The 23697-nt window shown below is 37.7% G+C and overlaps 1 protein-coding gene across 6 annotated transcripts in view; it reads right to left on the bottom strand.

Annotated features, from left to right (window-relative positions):
- TLL1 (tolloid like 1) overlaps nucleotides 1-23697 on the bottom strand; it is a 141668-nt gene that overhangs the window by 89853 nt on the left and 28118 nt on the right. The window contains exons 2-3 of one of the 6 annotated variants that reach the window (XM_075751827.1): nucleotides 11568-11613; nucleotides 11358-11480 (exon numbers count right to left, since the gene is read on the bottom strand). The exons of the other annotated variants lie outside the window; for them this stretch is intronic. The gene's annotated coding sequence lies outside the window, so the exon portion shown is untranslated. The remainder of the gene's footprint in view (nucleotides 1-11357; nucleotides 11481-11567; nucleotides 11614-23697) is intronic. 6 annotated transcript variants of the gene reach the window in all.

Genomic DNA, 23697 nt, shown 5'->3' with positions numbered 1-23697 from the left:
GCACAGCACAAGCCAAAGGATTAAACAAGCTATTTTAGTCTTTGCCATTACACTTCTATTAATCAACTGCATCTACTTTGTACAGTATTTTGTATAACAGCTGATGTTTTAAAGCTTTTTTGTTTTTTCTCATACTGTCTAAACTTCAAGTCAAAATAGCTTCTCTAGGTTCACAAAATAAATTATATTTTGTAAGTGAAGTACCATACCTTTCAAAACTTTTTCCACATGATTAACAACATTTTTTTTGCCCAGACTTAGGTATTTTTAAATTAAAATAATACTTTCATCATCATGAAACAACCGTGCATCACTTTAGCAGAGTACTATTTTCTTTGTCCCAGAGACTGAATTCAATCAGTTCAGCATGGTAATTAAAGGAAAAATATTTTGTTTTACTTAGCAGTTTTGAAATATCATATTCCTTCTAACCAGAAGGTTATAAAGGAGCTAGAAGCTTACACGTATAGATTCAACCATACAAACCCATTTGGGGACAGGGGAAGTGCTATTGTATAGCACTCTCTTCAAAACACAAATCAATTTCTAGCTTGATGACTTTGATGCTTCAATCTTGAAGCCTCAGAAGAGAAGGAAGGTAACAGCATTGTTTGAAAAAGGAGCAACTGCAGCATAATTACCAAACAAACCATCACACACTGGAAAAAAAGTTCATTTTGTTTTCTAGCATTTTGCAGTTCTTGTGGTCTCCAGCCCAACGCATGTTAGTGTAACTTGGGAAGAGCAAGTGGGATTTCAATGTTACTAGTGAAGCTCACTTAAGCAAAAAACCATGCAACCCAGTGAAGACAGAGGCACTTTACAGGCTAGGTAGCTGCAAACTAAAAACTGCCAAGGAGTTTGGAGTTAGGCATCTGCACCCTGACCGGTCAACAAGCATGGAAACCACCATCATGTGACTGTCCTACAGAAAGGGCACCAGGGGAACAAACTAACATCGCGTGGAAGCTGCAAGACACACATCCTTGAGCGAAGGCCACCAGGACTACAAATCCAGTCCATGCTTCCTCTCCCATCTTTAAGAAAAGGCACCCAGGTTAAAGCAGCAGAGGCTGAATGAAGCAAGGAAATAAAATCAAATGAAGCACAATGGAAGAGAGCTACAAAGTAGAGAAAAGAGGTGGAAGAATGTGGCCACTAGGAAGATCATTACCATGACAGAAGGCAAACAGCTACAATGTATTTAATTTTAGCCATCTACAATGAATTTTTTTTTTTTTTTGGGGGGGGGGGGGAGAGAAAATTTTTAGTGAGGTGGAAGAGCTGGAAAGACCAAGACAATTTCAGACTTTGCCTAAGTGTTTGTATTTCAGGGGACAGAGGTAAAAATCCTTTATAAGTTTTTCCACTTTCTAGACTTAAAAAAAAAAAAAAAGAAAGAAAAAGAAAAAGTGAAGTTCCAACCCATTCAGTGGAATGGAGATATGATTGAATAGTAAGGACTTCAAAGAATAAAATCCTTTTTCAAAGGTGAAGAACAAAAATAATAACTCACTCAAAATTCAACTAAATAGACTACTGAGGGTCTGGGGCAAACCACTTTTGGTCACCACTTCAATTTAACATTCTAGCCTTTCAGTGACAGAGTAAGTTCCAGGGTCAAAAATTATTGTTTCTGATCAGCTGAAGGAATAGATTTATACACATTACAGGAGAAGGAGTATTTTAGACACATGGTTCCCGAGTCTTGAGCCTATGCAAGCATGTTTTCCTGGTGGTTTGCTGCTTCCAAAAGACAGGTCAGATATGAACGGTGCCCCTGGAAGAGTCCTGGTGCAAGGGCTGGAGAGGCTGAGCTCAGCACCAGGATGGCCGGAGCCAGCAGAGCACAAGCACCGCACAGCAGCTGTGAGGGCGAAGCAGCAGCAGCTGTCTGGGGATTCAGAAGGCAACCCAGAAAGGCAGCTAATTTATAAAAAAAAGATTGGGAATTACTGTTTAGCTACAATATCTCACTTTGGAAGTACCAGTCTTCAAGAAATTTCACAACCGTAATGTCTTTCCTCTAGTGCTACAGGTTGTTACTATGGGGTGGAAGTGGATAAATAACTCAGTAATAAATGAGGTAACTCCATTACTAATTTTCCTGTGCTACGACAATAAGAGGCCACATATTTATACAGCAACACTTTCTTTAAAACTTGGCATTAGAATATAACAAACACATCACATGAATTTTATAGTGTAGCAGCACTGACCTACGTGGAAATCTTCTCCTTCTGTACCTTTTCCTCATCTTTGGGAAATGAAAAAGAAATATATTTCATTTTCTCACAGACATAAAATCCCAAGTAGGCTAAAGTAGTACCTCTAAACCAGAAAATCCCTGAATAATCATTAAATGCAACCAAAGATTTATACAGAAAGCTAAATGGCACAGAAAGGAAAGTGCATATCTGAGGGATTATCTGGCATTCAGGATCAAGGTTCTCATCATACCGCATGAAATAAACGTTGCTCCATTTGCACTGTCTTAAATTTAAACATGGAGAACTATTACACTGTATCTAAATAAACCCTTATTCAGGCTTCAGAAGTGATTTCCATTATCAGCTGCAGCTTCCTGTTGCAGTCATTTTTGTCATGAACCTCACTTAAGTCACTCCGTCTCGGGTTTTAGCACATCATTCTGCGACCTGACCCTGCGGAAGAGACAAGGAAAGGGACTAAACAGCTCTTAATGCTGCTTTTTTTTGGCAGCAATCCTGTGCTTCATACAGCAGGTTCTGGGTGTTGGACCAACGTAATTCTATATCCCTGTCCACATACTCAACAGATGTCTTCTACCACATTTTCTATTGTTACCAGAGTACAAATTCTAGTCCATACAGCTAAAAAGTTGAAGCATGATTGTTTTACTCTATCATCCAATTCACGTCACGGTTTAAAATAGAAATGATGAGTCCCATTCGTCACAACTATTTTGCCTGGTTGTTACTGAATACTGATTTTTTTCAGCATTTGTAATTTAAGGGGTTGGGTTGTTGTTTTTTCCCATGGAGACTCTGCACAGCTGCTGATTATTTTTTGGACACAGCAAGTAAAACAAACTGAAAAAATATCCTCAGAGTTCGTAAGACAACAGTAAATGAACAGTGGAAAATCACTGATGTTATGTAATGCCTAATATCAAGTTATTAGTTAGAATTTAATGCTCCATACATCTGAATCTTACATAGCTTAATATTCTGAGCGATTTTAGCCATGATAGTACTTGAGACGGACTTTATATAATCACTCTAATGTTTTGCCTCTTGACAGATACAATGAAACCTCATTTCAGGTTCGCAGTTGTTTCCTCTTAAAAAAACACTTTTCTGCTTCAGAAAACCAGTGCTGCGTATCTGTGGAAAGCTTTTTTAAATCCTTGTTTTTAACCAGTAAAGAGTATTAGCCTTTTGCTAGCACTCTGCTGCAAGCCAGCGGAATCTCCGCCCCGTTCTGAAGAGAATTATACATTGCACGCGGTCCAAACTTACTCACTTCCTAGGTTTTGGCACCGTTGGTAATCCAAGTATCATCAACAAAACTTAAGCGGGGGAGGTAGGGTTGAGGGCAATAAAAAAAAAAAAAAAATCAAAAATACAGCTTCAGCTTTCTCCTGTCCCTACAGTTTCTTTGCAAGACTGCCTTTATCTCCAAATTTGTGAGGCTGCAACTACTATCGTCACCTCAAAGCTGCCACAAAATTGATTAGGTTAAATTGTACATATTTACAGTGGTATTTTACATAAAGACTTAGAGTTTGCTACTTTTTCACAATGGATTATCAGACTAATGTACCAAAAGCAAATTAAGAAAAAAGCAATCCAGTAACGAGAAACACCTTATGAGTCCCACAGATTTTATTACAGATAATCTTGTGGTGTAAAATGTAAAAGTTCAAAAATTTCACAAATCTTAAAAGAAAGCAAATAGATACAGCTTGGTTAAGCTTCCCATTCCCAGAAAGTCACCTTCATGCTGACCCTCATAAGGCATTTTAGTTTGGAAGTCAAACAGAAACACTGAAGGGCCAATCCAAATAACAGATCCTGACTTTTTCTCCATGTCTATTACTCGTTTTCTTGCCTTCATTAAGCCACCGCAGCTCGTTATGTGCTGCTTACCACCAGATTTCTTAAACTGCTTTATAATAGCGGCCCGTATGTTAGCAGGAACAACGTACCACGGACCATTTGCCATCCCACTCGCAGACACCGCTTCTCCCACCGTGACTGCAACAGTCTTAATTACAGCTGTTGTTTGCGTGAATACAGAGAAGATAGATACTAAGCATTTAATGGTTTTTACTGTCTTTGGGTTTTAATTAATAAAGACGTTACTGCCTAAATTAGTCTCAGAGTATTTTTAGATGTCTCTTAATACGATTCAGCAGCTGGAACAAAGGATGCAAGCCAAACATGATGTCTCTAGCCAGCTCACCCTGGGCTAGCACGGTCTGCTGGCCATGAGGGGTGTGTCTGCTGACAGCAACACAGTGGTGGCCTCAAATAACCTCTTAATATAGCTCTGGAAATAGGAATTACACAAGATACTGCAAACACTAAGCTTCCTTCAAGCTCTGAGAAAATACAAATATTTAATATAGCTAACCTTCAGAACAAATATGCCAAATTAAATATTACCCTTTTCAGAGGATTGCTATTTAGCCTATGGCATTTAGGGTCTAATACTTAAAAAATCCTTCACTATTAAGATTTTAGGAAACAGAAAATTTTAATAGACTCCTTAACTGCTAGATGATCTTTATTCTTTCTTTATTCTTTTATGCTTTCAAAGCAAACTATTCAGAAATAGATATGCTTTCAAAGCAAACTATTCAGAAATAGATATGAATATGTAGAAAATATGTAGAAAACCACAAAGCACTTGGTCAAGTAAAACTTGAGCACTCAGAAAACATGTTGCTGTATCACTTACCTCTTGAGTAGATCATATGTATTATTACTTTGTTTATAAAACATTGTTTCTAGCACGATATCCAAATGTTAAATGAAAAATCTTATACTATTGAATGCATACTTCTGTAGATATTTGAGATACTTCTGCTCTATATGTGGAAGAAAAAAAAATACAAACCATATACTTTCTTCTATCCACTATCTCTTGTCATATGAATCCTAGTCTGTAAGCCACAATCCTAAATGTCCACGTTTCTCACGTAAAAATTGTAGCAGCACACATACTTGTTTTAAGTGTTTCCCTGAGTTAACACAAGAGTAATTGAAAATAGAATTCCTAGTGAAAGACAAAAAGGAGGGTTTGCTTATCCAGTGCTCTGAAGCAGTGCTGTTTAAACCAGCCAACTCATTGCTCTTTGGATATGAGAGTGCTCGAATAATACAGCGTATTCTGGGACAGATAAGATTTCAAGTGAATGACCCTGGACCATTCCCAAGGTTTGGAAAGGAACACCAGTCACCTAATCTTTAAATTTTCTGCTCACAACTAAAATATCCACAGACTCTTGTTTTACAGAAATCTACCTGTTTGAAGCTGCACTGGTTTGGGCTGGGATAGAGTTAATTTTCTCCATAGTAGCTAGTACAGGGCTGTGTTTCGGATTTGTGCTGAAAACGGTGTTGACAACACAGGGATGTTTTAGTTGCTGCTGAGCAGTGCTGACACAGAGCCAAGGGCTTTGCTGCCTCTCACCCCACCCCACCAGTGAGGGGGCCAGGGGTGCACAAGGAGATGGGAGGGGACACAGCCGGGACAGCTGACCCCAACTGACCAAAGGAATATTCCATACCATATGACGTCATGTTCAGCATATAAGGGGCTGGGGGAAGAAGAAGGAAGACATGTGGAGTGATGGCATTTGTCTTCCCAAGTAACTATTAACACGTGACGGAGCCCTGCTTTCCTGGGGATGGCTGAACACCTGCCTGCCCATGGGAAGTGGGGAATGAATTCCTTGTTTTGCTTTGCTTGTGTGCACAGCTTTTGCTTTACCTATTAAACTGTCTTTATCTCAGCCCATGAGTTTCGTCACTTTCACTGTTCCGATTCTCTCCCCCATCCCACCAGGGGGGAGCGAGCGAGTGGCTGTGTGGGGCTGAGCTGCTGGCTGGGGTTAAACCACAACAGGAGCTCTTCTAGGAAGGATTATAAAACACTATTTCAGATTGTGGACTGGTAGCATGAATACTGCTTCAGGTATTAGAAAGCTGTAATATTACACTCCTACTGTGAATGTAAGTGCCTTTCAGTTATAAGTTATTCCCCAAGAACATGACTCGCCAAAAGAAAATTTTATCATCACATTACCATTACTGGTATAATACATCTAAGTGAAGAATTCATTCAAATGCCATATAAAATTAGTCTGTAAAAGTGTCAAGTAGAAGCACCTTCATGGATGTGAAAATCAGTGAACATTTGTGGTTTATAAATTAATCTTGCACTTGTCTACTTCTGAAAGTACATTTCTTTATATTCCTGAAGAGGAAAAAAGCCCAATAATTTAAAGATATTCAGCTTTTTAATACAATCAGTAGAAAGAGATCAGCAGAATCTTTTAGAAATTTCATAATTGTTTTCAGCTGCAGAACTGACATATTAATCTTAGAACTAACAAATATCTAAAGAGGTAGAAAGTAGAACAGAGATAGACAGGAAACTCTCATGTAATCTACAAGACAGTGTGAAAGAAAAATAAAAACAAAATCCTGAACTACAGGACTTCAGATTTTTTTTTTTTTTTTTTACATGGTAGACAAAAGGAAGAACTCTAGCTCTACATTGTGAATACACCAGAAAACTGTCTTTGTGGCATCCTAAAAACTCTTTTAATTTTGATGAATGCCTTAGAAATTCATGAATGCACGAGGGACACTTCAGAGCACAGTAAATGACCTAACCCAAAGTTTGAGAACAGAAGACATCTTCATGTGCTAAAGTGACTTCATTTGTTTTCATAAAATATGGGAGGAACATCTGGCAGGACAGGAAAGGATTCTGGAGCTTTTTAAGGCATCAGAGCTGAAGTTAGCAGGAGGTATTTGGGGGTTGGGGTTATTTTGGATTGCTTGTTTGGCTTTGGCAGAGGGGTACATCACATTTCTGGGACTGAGAAAATGAGCTAGAACCTTAGAGTCCAAAGCTGGGTGAAAAGGATTGCAAGGTTCCTACAATTCTTGGAAAAAGGTATAGTAAAGTTATAGCAGATTAAAAGATCTGTGGTGTGTGGATTTTAAGAGATTAAAACAAAAACCTGCAAAAGAAACAGCAGTATTATACCATCTGCAACAACTCCATCCATTTGGAAGAAAACACTAAACAGCTTCTGAGTCACTAAAACCAATACTTCTGTTCCCAGTCCTATGCCTGAGTGACTGGACTGATCCAATCTGTTTGCAGCAATTTGTGATACCTCAGAGGTTATTTATCAGATTTGCACTAAAACAAATTATCTTGCTAAAATGAGACAAACATATCAGGGAAATAATGTACTCTGCTAACTCCACAGGGACACTTTCAGCACTAACAAAAATCCTGAAAAGCAAAATGCAGCTGCCACTGCTCTTAGTCCGCAGGCTGTACTGAACAAGGAATAATGCTAACTACTGGTTAACTACTGGTGAAAACCAGCCCATACTCTGTGTCCCAGCATCCAGGACAGAGCTACAGGGCATTGCACAGCATCTCACGCACCACCTCGCAGAGAGCCGCCGCAGGGGAATTCTCAGGCAGCGCTGCCCTACCAAGAGCACCCCCAGCCCCTCATCTCAGCAGGAAAACAGTTACAGCCAATTGTCACCAGATCAACAAATATGTTTTCTTCAGGTATGGAATTTCCAGTTTCTCTGTCCAATAGTATCCAAATTAAAAGTCCAATCATATATTCAATCAAAATTTTCATGGAATACCCAGAAGTTCACCGCTTTACCAACACAGTACTTAGTAATACAATAAAAAAATTTCACTCTGAAATTTTCTTAACATAGCAATGTGTAACTGGTCAGGCTCCTGAATTCAGAACCCTACTGGCACCATCAACTTTATCATATGCAACTTCCCATAATTTATTAAGAATCATTTTAAAAACAGCGTTCTCCCTTCACTATTCCTACTGAAAACTTTTCCTGTGACACTTCCAATTTGAAGCTGACATTGCTTCTTGGCTTTAGACTTGCCAATTTTTTTAAAAACCTGTAGACATTACCTCTCAATTTACATAAACCAATACCACAAATGCAAATGTAGAGGCCATTCCTACTATATGAGTTTAAAATATATCAAGTCAGAGAGTACAATTTTCTGACAGTATTACTGGAATTCCTACCACACAATAAAATTCTGTAAGGGTGTTTAACCGATAACATACTTCATGTTACCAAATAATAACAAAACTAAATCAAAATGATTGAAGTCCTACTGCACAGCAAGATATAGCTAGCTATAGCTTAAAATTACTAGCAAAGTAATGAAGATAAGTGGATTCTTAAAGAAAGGTATAATGACAGCAGGAGTTAACTTATCAGACAAACTTTACACTCACAGATAAAAACAATTACTTTAAGACTTTTAAATCTCTAGGTTAAGACTGATAAACTAACTTTGTCTTTAATTTGGTAGCTAAGTCACACTTTCATGTCAGAAACTACATGTTTCTTCCATACACAATTGAAGCAATTATCGCCACATTACTAGCATTAGACAAAATCAGTCATATTAAATTGATTAAAATGGCCTTTTGACAAAAGAAGGTATAATTAAGTACAAAGGATTATCACTTAGCTGCATCTTTTTTCTTGCAAGAATTACATCTTAGCTTAAAGCTATACAACTATTTTCCAACTAGAATAACGTATAGAAACATTTATGAAAAATCAGCAAATGGCATGGGGCAAGAGTAAACACATGCAATGAGAAAGACAGGTCATAGATGCAGAGTGACCTGCACTTCTCGCTAAACTGAATCCACAACGGTCCAAAACAGCAGTTAACATTTAACTCAGGTGCATGTTAGAAAGGTCGTGTGTGCACATATGTGCACATATATGCATATACCTGTGAAGAATGTAGGTCACATTATGGGAAGCCAGACAGTATCCTAGAAAACAAACTCTCCAAAAGGACTTTAGGTCTGCATGATATGCAACCTCAAAACCAACGGTTTGGTCCGACAGCAGCCAAGCAGCAATGCATGACTTGACTTGACTGGCAACTGAGAGGCAGCTCTTGGCCACCCTGTCAGACTGTGCGTACCTCTGGCCACCTCATCAGAGAAGCACTGAGCGCACAGATCAAACAGAGCCTGCTTGGTGTCTCGTCAAGCTGGCAAGCCATGGAAAACAGCCTGGGAGAGAGCTGGGGAAAAGCCCAGGGTACACTGGGGATGCAGCTGGACAGAAACAATAGAAATTGCTAATGACCCACTTACCAACTGGATATGGAATTAGCAGAATGGCGAATAACAAGGTAAACACGGTTTTCAGTGCAATATTATGGCCCCAAAAGAGAGATGGTGTATAAGCACAGTATTTTACCTGGTAAACAAACTTAGCAGGCCATTAGCAGAACAGTTAGCTCAGTTTTGAGATATGCTGTCTTAACAGAATGCTGACAGACTTGAACAGGTTCAGAAAAGATTTGTGTGAATGATTTTTCATGAGTACAGTGAGAGACCTGAGGAAGTCAGTATATATAACTTAACAGAAACAATGTTAAATGATTTGATCATCAATAAACCAGTCATGAGAAAAAGCATATTCACTGTGACTTTTCTTAGTCCAGCTGAGAAAAGACAAAGCAAACAGACAAAAATAGGTAAGAGGAAAATTCAAACTGGACATAACAGATCATTATGGAAGAATACATAATGGAGCTAGGAAGGCATTTACAAAACACCAATGATCATAAGCTCATTATAACAACTCATTACCTTTGGTCTTTAGAAACTTTTTTGAAGAGAAGCTCTCTGCCAAGTCACTGTCTTTTTCAGCAAAAAGGTACAGCTACTGAGCTACCCTGGATTACTAGTGTTTTTATTAATTTACATATTAACTACATGACTCCTAAAGTTCACCAAGGATGAGACTGTATTATGCACTCTAGGGAAGAAAAAAAAAAAAAAAAGTTGCAAGTAGACCCTGCACCATCTTAAGACAACAGAAAACAAGGAAACGGACAGAGTTTTGAAACAAACTCAGCCTCAAGATATGAAGGGGAGAGAAACAACTGTCTACAGTTTGCTCTACAGACCTCACAGAAGAGCAAAGCCTCTCCTTGGAGGCAGTACAAAGGAGCCAGTATCGGGAAAAGAGACCATGAGAAAAGAAAATGACTCTTATATGAGTTTATCAGAAGTAGCAGCCAGTAGAAGTTAAGTAGTTTCTTGATCAAAGAAAATAGTAACATTATTTTGATCTGGAAGAGCAAAGTTTCACCTCAAGAAAGCTGGAGATAAAACATGTACCGAGCATGGGCAATTGAAATAACAGACTGCTCTAATCATCTTCATCTCTGAAGACAATGTTGAACTCTCTCATGTCTTTCAGAGGATAAATTTGACCAAATCAAGATATTTATTTTATATATATATATATATATATAAAAAAAGCTCAAATACACACCTTCCAGTGTTTTTAGAAAATCTTTTTACTGCTCATGGCATTTAAGCAAAAACTCTTGTTGCAAAACATCCTGTGATGCTTAACAACTGTAGAAAATAAATCCCAGCAGTCACACAAGATGGTTCCATAGCATAATTTAATCAGCACACAAACTGACAGAATATTTTCATTCTCACCGCTTAGTGAGAGGTCAGGATAAACACATCAAGACGACAGCCTATGTTTCATGGATCTGGCTTCTGTTGGCTGTCCTTGGTGCCTGACATTTTGCAGGAGAACTTAGCTTCACCCAAAAACTTGTCAAAGTATTTGTGGCAATCAGCTAGACTCAGAGAGCACCCTACGGCTGACCACAAAAGCTCTCGTCGCAAGATGTGGCCATGCCACTTCCAAACAGTTTTGGTACCAGCTGGAATGACTTTTGTGTGTTAAGATCAACGTACTTCCCACCACTTTCTACTTTGGACCTTCAAAGTATCCCAAAAACCCTGTATAAATCCTGAATTGAAAAGACAGTGCAAATTCTTAGCAGCTGTTTTTAGGTGGTTCAGATGCATCGACACAAATCTGCGTTATTTTTCTGAATGGCACAAGAAATGACAGTAAAGATTCACAGTAATCTCATGATTGTTGAGTTTAGAGTAATCACAAAAAAGACATAACAAGATTTGACTTGTGGTAAAGTTATCTGGAAAGAAAAATCTCTTGGATACACATGATGGACAGATAAATGAACAGTTTTGATCTGCTCACTTGTGTTCTTCTCATCAACCTATTTGATCTGGCGAAGTCATCTGTCAGTGAAGCAAAAGCAGCTTTCAGGAATGGCATCTTTGGTATTTTCCACTGGGGCAGAACTAAACTTCTGAAGTAATTCTGTATTATGATAATCAATGAGGTGAAATTTAACATGGAGCACTGTACAAATGATATTAATAACGCACCACTGAAGAAGGTATTTACTGAAAATGCAACTCCCAGAAGCAACCTCATCTTCAGCAGAGAAATACTACAACAAAGCAAAAATCCCATGTCAGCACTCAGCAGGAAAAAGGGAAAGCACATGACTGGGACTTCTGTCTGATTTGTTTGGAAGACAAGGTAGCTTGTGTTTGGGAGGAGGAAAAAAGAAAAGGAAAGAAAACAAAACCCTGAACAGAAATTGGGTCAAGAAAAGACACAAGAAAAAAAACATTAACCAAGTTTTAAAACATAACAAATACTTAATGATAAGTAGGTACTCAAGATAAATGATTAATTTCCTACAATAAGTATTATGGCACAGTGGTGTACACATATAGTGTACAGCTACGTACACATCTTTTCTGACAGTTGCATCTAACACTGCTTGCTTCTATAACAGTCAAAAGTACACTGTTATTGAATGTATGTTCACTATGCTATTGGATATAATGGCTTTGATATTCTTTAGAATAATGTAAAGGCAGTGTGCTTTCATTAGAAAATTGGTTTTTTTTCTTCTGAGCACATGAAATTTCTTGCCTGCTATGCAAGCAGTTTAAAAGCAGTCTTTCCGTTGGTTTTGGAAAAAAAAAAACCACCACCACCATTTTTTTCTAATCTACATAATATCTTCTGCAAGGATATATAACAAGATTTTACTTGCAGCAAAACGTCTTAAAAAGCAAAACTCTGTTGGAGATGTATAGTAAAGTATTATTCAGAAACAGCAAGGAGGTGGTTTCATGGTGTGTTTCACACTATAGTTTTAATCTGTCAGCAGATCAGCCTATCAGATACTTGAAAGAAACGTATAATGCAACCACAGTTGAATGGTAACAATTTTTGGCATTTCATATACTGACTTCTGTTCCATTTCTATTATTTCTGTCCTCTCCAATTAAAGCAGAAAGAGTCAGATTACATCTGAAAAAATCAATGCCTGCAGGTAAAATATGAAAGATAAATTTAGGTACATATTATGCAAATACAACTGGAAAAAAAACTAGTCCACACTGAAACATGCTTTAAGGTGTTAGAATAATTTTTTAAGTCTTCTAGATCCTGACATTTCTTACATATATTTTTTCTCCTGCGCACTTACTGTACACTTTCTGTATACAATTTCCACAAAGATAACTCTGAGTAGGAAGCATGAATGAAGAAGAGTGTGTGACATTTACAGCTAAGTGGCAGGATGCAGACTACCAGAAAAAGATAACTAAAGTCAATGGTAAGCACTTGCAAAATGTAAGCCAGTTTGGCAGAACCTGATACTGTACTGCAGTCGGGAAATTAGATAACAAAAGGTTGGCAATGTGCATTCTGCTCTTTAATAGAAAAGATTATATCAGATAAACTAACTGCCAAATAGTCACATTGCGTCTTTCCTCACAATAGCATGGACAGGAATACCTGGCAGTACTGAAATTTCATGGTATTTTGTTTGGAAGAAAAACCAATTTGAACTGTATTCTAAGATGGCCTTTCATTTAGATAAAATTGAATTTTAAAACTGCCCCTTCTGGAAAAAAAAAAAAAAAAAAGAAAAAAGAGCATAATTCATTAAGACAATTTTCTGTAAAACTGCTAAGTATCTAGCCATTGTTAGACGTTTCAGCGCTATAAAATGTAAGACTATCCCACTAGTAAAACTTATATGGTTTTCTGTATAAGGTCTGCCAACAGACCTTAACTAATGAATTCAAGATACAGATACAACAGTAAGGTCGTTTTGCAAATACAGCAGTGTTCATTATAACGTTTAGTTTTCCTTTCACCTTTTACATAAACTTCATTCTAAGTTTGTAGTGTACATTTGAAACAAACCCCTTGGAGGGCCTGAAGGCTGCACACTGGTGTAGGCTCTCCTCTTCAGTCTTTCCCTTGATAGTTCACACAACTTGATACCTTACAGGAAAGGTAAGTAGGGGACTTGTACTATGATGTACTATGATTAGAAAAAAATAAACAAACTTTTCTACATTGGTTACATGTGAACAAGCATAAAAATAATTTACCTTCAGAAATAACAGATAAACAACCACTTTACATCTTTTCTGTTATAGGATTATTTTTCAAGGCAAAATACTTTGCTACATCATTAAGCATTGTAGCATACTCTGTTTCCACTACTTGTTGTTACAAAACAGGTAAAAGCTATTTTAAAGTCATTTCCTAGCTGTTGTTTTAAAAAGTGACAAAAAAAAGCCAGTTTCTAATATGGACAGCAACAAGGAGCGTGCATCCATCATCAGGGCTTGTAGCCTGAAATTAGAGCACAGACTTCTGTCAGATGGGATGCAGGACATTAATTGGCGATGGAGGAAAGTTTTTATCCCAGAGAAGGAAACGGCCCCTGGAGCTAAGTGCTAACTCCAGCAGCGGTCAGGGGAGCCCTGGCCCAATTTATCCCTCTCTTTTCTCCCACCCTGGAGGTGGGATCCGTGCCACATATTTGTGCCCCCAAAGGAGGGAGAAGGGTTGCTGAGACTATGGTTTTATGGAGTAAGCCTGGCCAGGCTGTCTGCCTTTCCAAGTTTCCCAGGAATTGTGAGAACTTTTTCTCCCAAGAGGTATTCTGAGAGGCTGCGGGGATGTAGTTAAGGATAGGAGGTAGGACTTCACTAACTTGCTTGTCTCCAACTCACATTGCTCTATCTGCTCTGTCAGCTCCCAGCAGAACGCAATCTAATGTTTCGGTGGCAGCCTGGGACCCCTTCCCCCTGGAACAGCCACGTTCAGGCGTTAATTTGGCAGGTTGACACCATTTTCCTGAGAAAAATAAACAAGCAAAGGGAAATGGTATGTCTGAACTATTTAAACTCAACTAAATCTGAATAAAATTGGAAGGGATTAAGAAAAGGTGTTCTTCTAGCTTTAGGGTCTTTTCCAAATTTCAAAGATTTGCAATGTAATAGCTTTTCTCTATCCCATCCTCCCCCAATTATAAGATTAAAGATGGTACATTTGCAGGAATTTGCATTTGAGGATTGTGATCCTCATTCTTTAAGTCTACAAATAAGGCACAGAGGGCAAAATGGACAACTGCCATAACCCAGACTGGGGCACTTGACAGTGCAAGGGACACCTCTTCAGCAGCAAAGCTGTTGTTCTGAAACCAGCTGCTGAAATCCAGTCTAGAACCTGTCGTGATCAGCAGACAGTATTATTTAACCATGAGGAAGCCTATGCAAAATGTGTTTGTGAAGCTCAGTCCACTATCCAGCAGAGACGCACTAACACTATAAATAAACAACAGCTTTATTGGTAGGTTCGTCAGAGACTTCATCGCAACATGATGGTAACAGCCTCAAATTGCCACGTAAGGCACTTCATGCTCTGCATCACTTCCTAACACCTACAACAATTAAAAAAAAAGCAAAGCTACAGTCAGAAAATTTCTTCTCCATATACTTTGTGTACATAACCTGGAAATATAGTGTAATTAATATTTTATCAATGAGAAATTTTATACAAAAATGCAAGGAAATGGAGGGGTTCATTCATACGGATTTGATTATATGTACTTGATAGCAGGAAAAACTTTGTAAGCAAACTCACAAGTATCTGCCATTTACTCGAACTGCAAATGACAATGTAAGCATAAATCCCGTCCTTGGCTTGCTCTCTTCTAAATGCTAACTATAAAGTACAGTTGGTGATTTACACAGTGTTGTAGATTCACACAGTTTACAGATTTGTCTTTGTTGCCCAAAATGATTTTTGTGTTCCAAGTAAGTGGTGGATGGATGAACAGGCAGCCAGACATGTGGCTACAAATGCCCAGAGAAGACTAAAAGCAATAATATGCAAAGCCAAATTAGGACTGCAATTGGCATGTAGTCTTTCCTCAACTTCCATTATGTCCTAACATTCGCTTTGCGTAAACTCTGTTTTGGTTTTCTATACAATTTTAATTTTATGCCTCAGTTCCATGCTTCCATTCAGTCTTTATTCTGGACCTTTGGAAGTGAACACTAAGTTTCTTGAATGATTTAAAGATATATAAATACTCATATATTTGATTAGTTATCAAAATAAACATCTTTAATCCAAAGCAAATTTTAAATAGTGGAAAACAGTAGTTACTAGCTGCTACACAAAAATTGCATTGAGTGTGGATCAAAAACTAACTGTCAGGAAGTACACAATGACAATATAGAAAAACAAAGTTCATAGGAAAAAAATAATGTCAAAGTTATCTAAGGTTTTCATACATACATTGTAGAAGCCTTTTTTTTTTTTTTGAAAACATTGTCTATACATACAAAACTTGAGCACTCACCAACTAAAACAAAGTAATACACGTTTTTACCTGTACTTGCTTTCTATAGTTTGGTAAGACTACCATAGTGATTTATATAATCCATCACTCGCACTGCACTGAATAAGAAGAGGGCTACCCCACAGTCCCACCTCGCCAAGCACATCACCAAACACCTTGCAGACTACAGAAGGTTATCAACTGTTTCAAAGAGCTCTTTCCTTCCCATTTGCTTTTCAGGATGAGGAGGTAGCATTACTTTTTTTAGAAAGTCTTGGGTTTTTCTCCTCTTTGGTATAAAATGTGGACTGGTTTCATGAAAAGTTGTTAGTTTTCAGCCATCCTTTCTTTAGAAGGAAGAATAATGGCAGAGTTTAGCGCTTGCCATAGCATGTTTCCTTTTGCTAAGAGGATAAAGTTAGTACCAGGTCCCAGAAGAAATACATAATATGAAGGAGAACAACTGAGGAATAAATTTGTAATGCTTTCATTTCTAACAGCTTTACCAGTTTCTAAAGAGGAATATATTTATTTTTCATAATTGAATGTAACTGCAGAGCACATGAGCTAGGATTTCCCTCCACTGAGTTAAGAGCACCTCTTAAAAGTTTCCAGGTCTCACGCTAGAGCTCTGCTGAGTTACTGAAAGGGGATCAGAGAAAGAAAAAGAAACACCTTCAGGTATGTCTCAGTAGATCAATTTGAAGATCTCTTCTCTGTGTGGACCGCCGTAACTGGACAAACTTCAGAGTATCTGTCCAGTTATGCAAGAGTTTATCTCAGCCACTGATGAAGGACTTGACTCTCAAAATATACACTTTACAGACCAGGAAATCTTTGGAAATGGTACCTCAATACCATTTTTTCTTCTTATAAGCCATTCTTCAATGTGAAAATAAGGAAGACCTACCAAACAAGCAGAAGCAGGGAGGAGTAAAAACCAGAAAAAAGGGTCACAAAGCTTGCAATGGTGAAGAAACATACAGCACACAGAAATTGTGCTTCCAACAGGCTGTCCTCTACAAGGAAGACTCAGAAAAATTGTATTTGTCTGCATAGTGTTAAATCAAACACCAGCTATTTGCACAGACAGTTCTAATGAAATTGAATACCTACCTACTTTTTTGAGAAGTCTAGATATTTCCTCTGAACTCAACAGTACCCAAAGTGCATCTTATTTGATCCTAGGCATCTATACTCACTTACCCTTCGGGCGAGAGGCAACGGACAAACAGGCATCTCAGGCCAAGGCCATGCACCCCTGTGTAACACAGGTACCTAAAACAGGCAAATCTAGTGATTGATAATGCCACCTCTCTCTTTTAACTCCTTACAGAAGGATGAGAGATGACCAGCTTGAACTAAACACCTGTCTTTTAGAAGGCTAATTTTAAAGGAGGTAAAAGCTATCTTCAGTGTTTCTAATGCTTCAGCACATTTCCTTCCCAGTATTTTTCAGATGCAATACAGAAAACTGAAACTTTGTGCCTTCTCTATTTCAGTACAATTACATTCTTCAGCAAAGCTCAAGAGGTAGTGGCAATGTAAATCATCTTCCACGCACCAGTTAAGTGTGGTGTGAGTGCAATTCAGAAAATACAAGATTATACGTACATGAGCAGGTGATTTAAAACAGAAAAAAATACCCAAAATAATGCTTTTGAGATAAAAAATAGCACTGTATTAGGATCCTATTACAGAATTCAGCACATTTTAAGATACAATAGTTACCTCTGATGAGACAATGTTTCTAGTATTTGATATGTTAACATAACAGTGAACTAAAACTGAGAAGACAAATCAACAGCTTCACATGCTTTTCTTTTTTCTTTTTTTTTTTTTTGCATATTAAGTATGTGCCTTAATAATTACTGTTACGACTCAGCAATCTGAATACCTAAAGGTGCTTGCCAAAATTATGTCTTAATCTTTGTCAAAAATTGCACAGTCCCCTGAAATAACTTTTGTGGGTAATTAGTAATTTTGGCAACAAAGTTCCACTTTGGACATGGGACAGAATCTTCCCTGTAGATTCTTAGACTAATTACCTCAGGAATAAAAGACCAAACAATTACAAGCTTGAAAAAAAATATTTGATCTAAAAAAAGCACAGTTAATTTCAGAATTAACTCAAATTGGGAATCAAGGTGTAGGCTTAAAATAAAAACCTACACTAAATTTTGTTTAAAAGCAATTACAGAAAACTGAATAAAAGTAATTGAATTAATTAAGCCATACATAAAGCTCGGTACATTAGACAGGTTTGTCCTAAGGCCCTGCCATCAAAAATTTTATCAGTTATCCCAGTAGGTTTGGAGATATTTAAAAAACCAGCTCTCTCGTGGGCTTCCTGGTCTTACACAGCTAAAAAGGGGACCAGAGCAAGCAAATTTTAGCATGGGGCATGTGATTATCTGCACTCCCAAACTATTCACTTCCCCACTCTGTTTTGAACTGTTCCAGCTTGCTGTTTCCAAGACAAAATTTAAGTGTGGTCTTAAATGCAGTTCTCTCCAGGGACCGTCCCAAGAGAACTGCAAGCATTCAGATCCCACCAGCTCAGCTCCCAAGAGGTTCACTTGTCCCCTCCCGAAACGCCACGGGGCGGGCAATGCGTACCCACGTATACCCTCCATCTCGTGCTCTACAAACCACCACTGCAGCGGGCCACAGCACAGCCCTTGCACTATTTAGATACTTTAAACCAACAAGAACAAACATGATCGCAATCATCAATTTATCCAAGAGGACAACGTTGGGACTCACTATGAAGCTGGAAGATCATGAAAATTACATATTCCTCACTTGTTAAAGTTTGTGAAAAGGGGTCTGAACAGCAGCATTATCTCAAAGTTTAAGCAGTGCTTAAGAGTCAAGAGTATTTCCTATTAAACGCATCATTGGACAACTGTGAGTACCAGTTTACATTTCTGAAAAATGGGCTACATGTTTCAGAGAAACACTGCACAGCCTAATTAACATTTAGAAAATGTTGGATGAAAAGCAAGATCTCATGTAAATTATGATATCACACAAAGTCTTAATTGGCAAAACTTCAATGACTTCAATTTAGAGAATAACTTAACCTACCCACTAAATTACTGATTTGCCTAAATACAAGGAAGAATCTTTCATTCTCCCATTAAAGACAGATTTTCAAATAACACACTCTTGTAGGCGAGGACCATTTAGTTCACCTAGAAATTATCTCCAGAATCACAGTACTTCAAAGTAGAGTATGAAAAACTAGCATATCAGTTTTTTTGGCTCCAGAAGTGTATTCTGAAATTAAGTGTAAAGGCCAGAAGCTAAAATGCTTAATCCTCTTACAATTTATTAGTCCATTTTATTAAGAACAATGAGGTTATCACTACTTTTTTTTTCTTAAGCATATCAAGTAGGAAAAACCTAATGCTTGACAAATAAAAACCAAGTTCACTAAAACTACATTTTCCACTACAAGAAGGAAAATAAAGCCCCTTTAAACATTGCCTTAAGGCAACAGACTTAGAAACATTTACTTAATCAGCACTCAAACTTACTTAACAGTATTTCTCCATTACCATCTACTGTGAGAATCCTTAACTCAACAATATTGTAAATCCCTGAAAAGAAACAGTCAAGATTGAAGGCAAATAGACTAATGCTTAATTGACAAAAGGACTAACGTTTAAAGAACCGGTAACATCAAAATCAGGAAAGCTAGGTATCATCTCTAGCACCTTAAAGCAACAAAGCATCCTTACTGTTCCAGGAATCAGAGAACTAAAATAAATTAAAAAACAACAGCAACCAAAAAACCAACACAAAACAAAAAATAAAAAAAAGGAAAAAAAACAACCCATAAACAAACAAATAAACCAACCAAAAAACTGACGACCCCAAGGAATTTACAAAAAAGAGGTTGCAGCTAGTCGACATCGAGGGAATACAAGATGTGGTCATGAAGTTCAGCATAAAAAGGATCAACACCCCACCCCCCAATATTAGCAAAACTAACACCAAGTTCCCCTTCTGCGCAGAAAGGCAGGCATTCGGGGGCAAGCTACAAAATCCCATGCCAATCAGGTACACTGGCAAAGTGGCGGCCCAGGCTCTCGGTGGTTTCTTTCCCCCTGGACAGGAGTGATTAAGTCCCATTAGCGTCACTGGGAGGAAGGCATGCATAGCGAGGGTGGAGGCTCCCTCAGAAACAACTCCCGGTGGCACTCGGCTGCCCAGCAATTAACGCACGACGCGGTGATGGAGACAGCAGCTGCAGGAGAGGAAAGAGCCGAGGGAAAAAAAAATAAAAATCATACATATATGAGAGAGAAATGGCAGTTTCAAGCACAAGGAAAGCTCGCCATGTCTTTGGGATTTAATCATGCATTTTAAAGGGGAATAGAAAGGAGCGGAGGGGAAAAGATGGGCTCTAACACAAACAGTATCGTGAGCGACAAACAAAAGGGGCAGAAAATCAGAAACTCTTCCATAGCGGGCAACAAGCTCCACAAGTTTCCATCATTTTAGACTCAGTGTTGATAAGGGTCAAAAGGAAAATCCGTACTTTTAGGAATGTTTGCTGTAATCTGTTCCTTGAAAAATGACAGCTATGGAAGTAACTGCTGTGAAAAATCATCTGTTCTGCAAAAGGCAACTGGCAACTTCTCTGCCAGCTGGTATTTAAGAGACTATTTTATGTGAAGAAAAACAAATCATAATTTACAGAATACATTCATCCAAATTCACCAAAAGGTAAAATACATTTATTTTCTTGACTGTAAATTATTAATAATTTCTCCTCTTAGACTCGCAAAAAACACCGGTATCACAGCTGATCAGCAATTTCTAAATCTGAAAAATATTCTTAGAAATCATGTGTGCAGATTATCAGTGCCAAAATCCATCCTGTGGGTCCAAGAGAAAAAATTTATCCACTAGCCTGTTCACTGGTAATCCTTTCAAGTTTATCCCTCAGTGAATACCTAATCAGAGTAGCATGCAGGAAGAGACAGAGAAAGGGCCAAATTCTTCTGAGATAGATCCTAAGTGAAATTTGAAAGATAGTACACACAATTTTAGGACCATTTGTAGCTCCGTATTTTAATTTAGTAGCTGTCTTCCAATCCATTTAAGAATAGCAATTTTGTCTACTTTGTTCTAAGTATTGCAGCCTATATTTTATAAATCAGTCACTGTGTAAATACATCTATCTGGGGAGTTATTTACAGTACTTAAGACCTGACATTGCAAATCACTGCTTAGTCTCGGTTAAAAAAAACCAAACAGGTTTTTTGGTTGGTTAAAAAAACCAAACAAACAAATGCAGGATTACAAGGGTGAAATCTGCACATATTAAAATAAATTCACTGTATTTTTATCCTCTAAAAATGCATAAAGAGTGATCTCTATATACACCTACAAAGCACAAATTTTACACCTACAAAGCACAAATTAAAAATTTGGTCACATAAATATTTATTTTACAGTTCCACTAACTGCAGAAGTTTATTCCACAAGCTGTTAATCAAAGGTTCTGAAACAAAGACAACTTCAAGCTTGATCTCAGAAATATAATGCAGAGAGGGACACGTAATCTCTATTTGAACCAAACACTGCACATCCAACTAATGTCCTGAGATAAATTCTGATCCTGCAAATATTTAGTTACAAGAACATCCAACAGAACTGGCCAAGGATGTCAACAGAAGCTCTATTTATTGACGCATGCTAAGCGCCCACAAGACAAAAATCTGCTTATCTTTATTGAAAACATGCTTAGAAAGTCAGAGGAACTGGACCATGCCTACCGCTTCTATTCACCAGCACTCCCCAGGCCCACCTTAGCAACTCAGATGATTTGACTACAGCTGCAAAGCAAGTGGGAGAATAGTTCGTCACAAGCACAAGCTACTATCTTTCTGGTTTAGCAAACATACAAAAGTTAACTTCATTTAAAGTAGTTGGCAACCAGAATTTTTGAAACATCTTATCACACCTGGCCCTTATTGACAGCAAAAAGACTTCTGTTTTACCAGCTACATCGGATCAAATAACGTTTGACAAACAAGAGTCTGCACTGTAAAAATTAAGTGGCTTACTGAGAGCACCCATGTAATTTAAAGAATTAGACATGTTTCTAATACATACGGATTTAACTTAAAGCACGTGCTTACAGTTTTTATAATGTTAGGTGCTTTCATAATTAAAAAAAAAAATATTTCAGCTGCTTTTTGCTATCTTTCTCCGGATTTGTATACTCAATTCAGCCTCATTAACATTTCACACGCTCTACCTTATTCGGGTTTCCTCTTATTCCAAGCACAGAAACACCACTGATAGAAATCAGACACCTAGATAGAAGCTCAGATAAATGTTCAGTAAGCATGCTTTCAAAATGTCCCCATTTTGAGAAGCACTCTTTATAAAGCAAACTTTAATTCCATCTAAACCCAAACTAATTTAAATTTCAGTAGAACTACTATCTGTGTTAGTCTGTTCCCTACTCTGCCAAATCAGGTCACCTCAATGGTAGCATTCAGTCAGTCTTTCTCTTGGCTTATCCTCAAAAAACTTGTTTGTGCTAAATGGTAGGCAGGTATATCCTCAAATATTTTAAAGCTCACCGAAGAAATGTATCTCACAAATCACACCAATGGATGTTCAATATGCATTTTATTGTTCATATGTTCTAAAACTGAAAAAAGTCATAAAACCAAACACTTGTAGTAAATTAAAGAAATGCAGTTACTCATACATACTTAGTAATAGCTACTTTTTAATTCAACTGGGTAGATAAAATGAACATATTTCTCCACAAATGCTACTTCAGAAAAACCCTCACTATCAGAAAATATTCTACGTATGATGTCACCATGATTTCACTACATTCACCTCGTGTTTTGCATGAGTACAACGTAATAAATTTCCAAACTAAACAAGTTAAAATAAAATTTGATGACATTTCTTCATCTCTCAGCTGAAGCTATTAAGTGGTAATGAGTTTACTATCAACGTTCCTATTAACTTTAAAGATGCTTTGTCTTCCCATCATCCTATGCAGAGACCCTCAGAACACTGAATCAGATTGATTCAGCATTTGACACCACTGACAGGTGAGGAAGAGATGGGCTAGCAACTTCTTCTGCCATCCCCAACATTTCCATCTTAGTTGCACTATCAAGGTAAAACTAACAACCCTATCTTAATCTATAATTTTCTACTGTGTCTACAATAAAGCACTAAGAAGAAACCTCATATGAACCTTCAATTGTATCTGAGAGGGTTGTTTTAGCAACTGATTTGACTAATTAATGCTATTTACACACCACATTTGCTTGAGTTTTTTGCTTTAAGAATGGTTTATGTTGATTTAACTTTGAAACATTAGCATAAAGTGCTCTTAAACTGATGCAAGAATGTCTAAAGAAGGCAACGCCTCGTTTAACTAAACTGATCTCTAAACCTACTTAATTTAATCACTACACTTTTCTTGTGTACTCAAGGCCTTTGTGCTACCGCGGCCTCTTGCAAAGGTGTAGGCTTCAAGGATACCGAGAGAAGAATGCTTGACGGACCGTGCACCCAAAATGAACCCCAGTTTAGGTACACAAGGCTTTGTTTGATTACTCCCCCCCTAACCAGCTTGCCCTGTACTAACAGCTGTTAGGACAGTTATATTTGCAAGACAAGGAAGAAGAGATTTTTAACCATTCTGTGTGTAGGATGAGAAGAAATGAATACCCATTTTGCCACCACACTGAACTAAAACATTATAATTTAGGCGAGCCATGGCTGGATAGACTAGTATTTTATCCAAAATCTATGCGTGCACTGCATGAACACACACACACAGAAAAAAATAAAGGCATTAGCCAAAAATTT

This window comes from Balearica regulorum, chromosome 4 (genome assembly GCF_011004875.1).
Source record: "Balearica regulorum gibbericeps isolate bBalReg1 chromosome 4, bBalReg1.pri, whole genome shotgun sequence".
Classification (NCBI taxonomy): domain Eukaryota; kingdom Metazoa; phylum Chordata; class Aves; order Gruiformes; family Gruidae; genus Balearica; species Balearica regulorum.
This window is presented reverse-complemented; position numbering and strand designations above follow the sequence as displayed.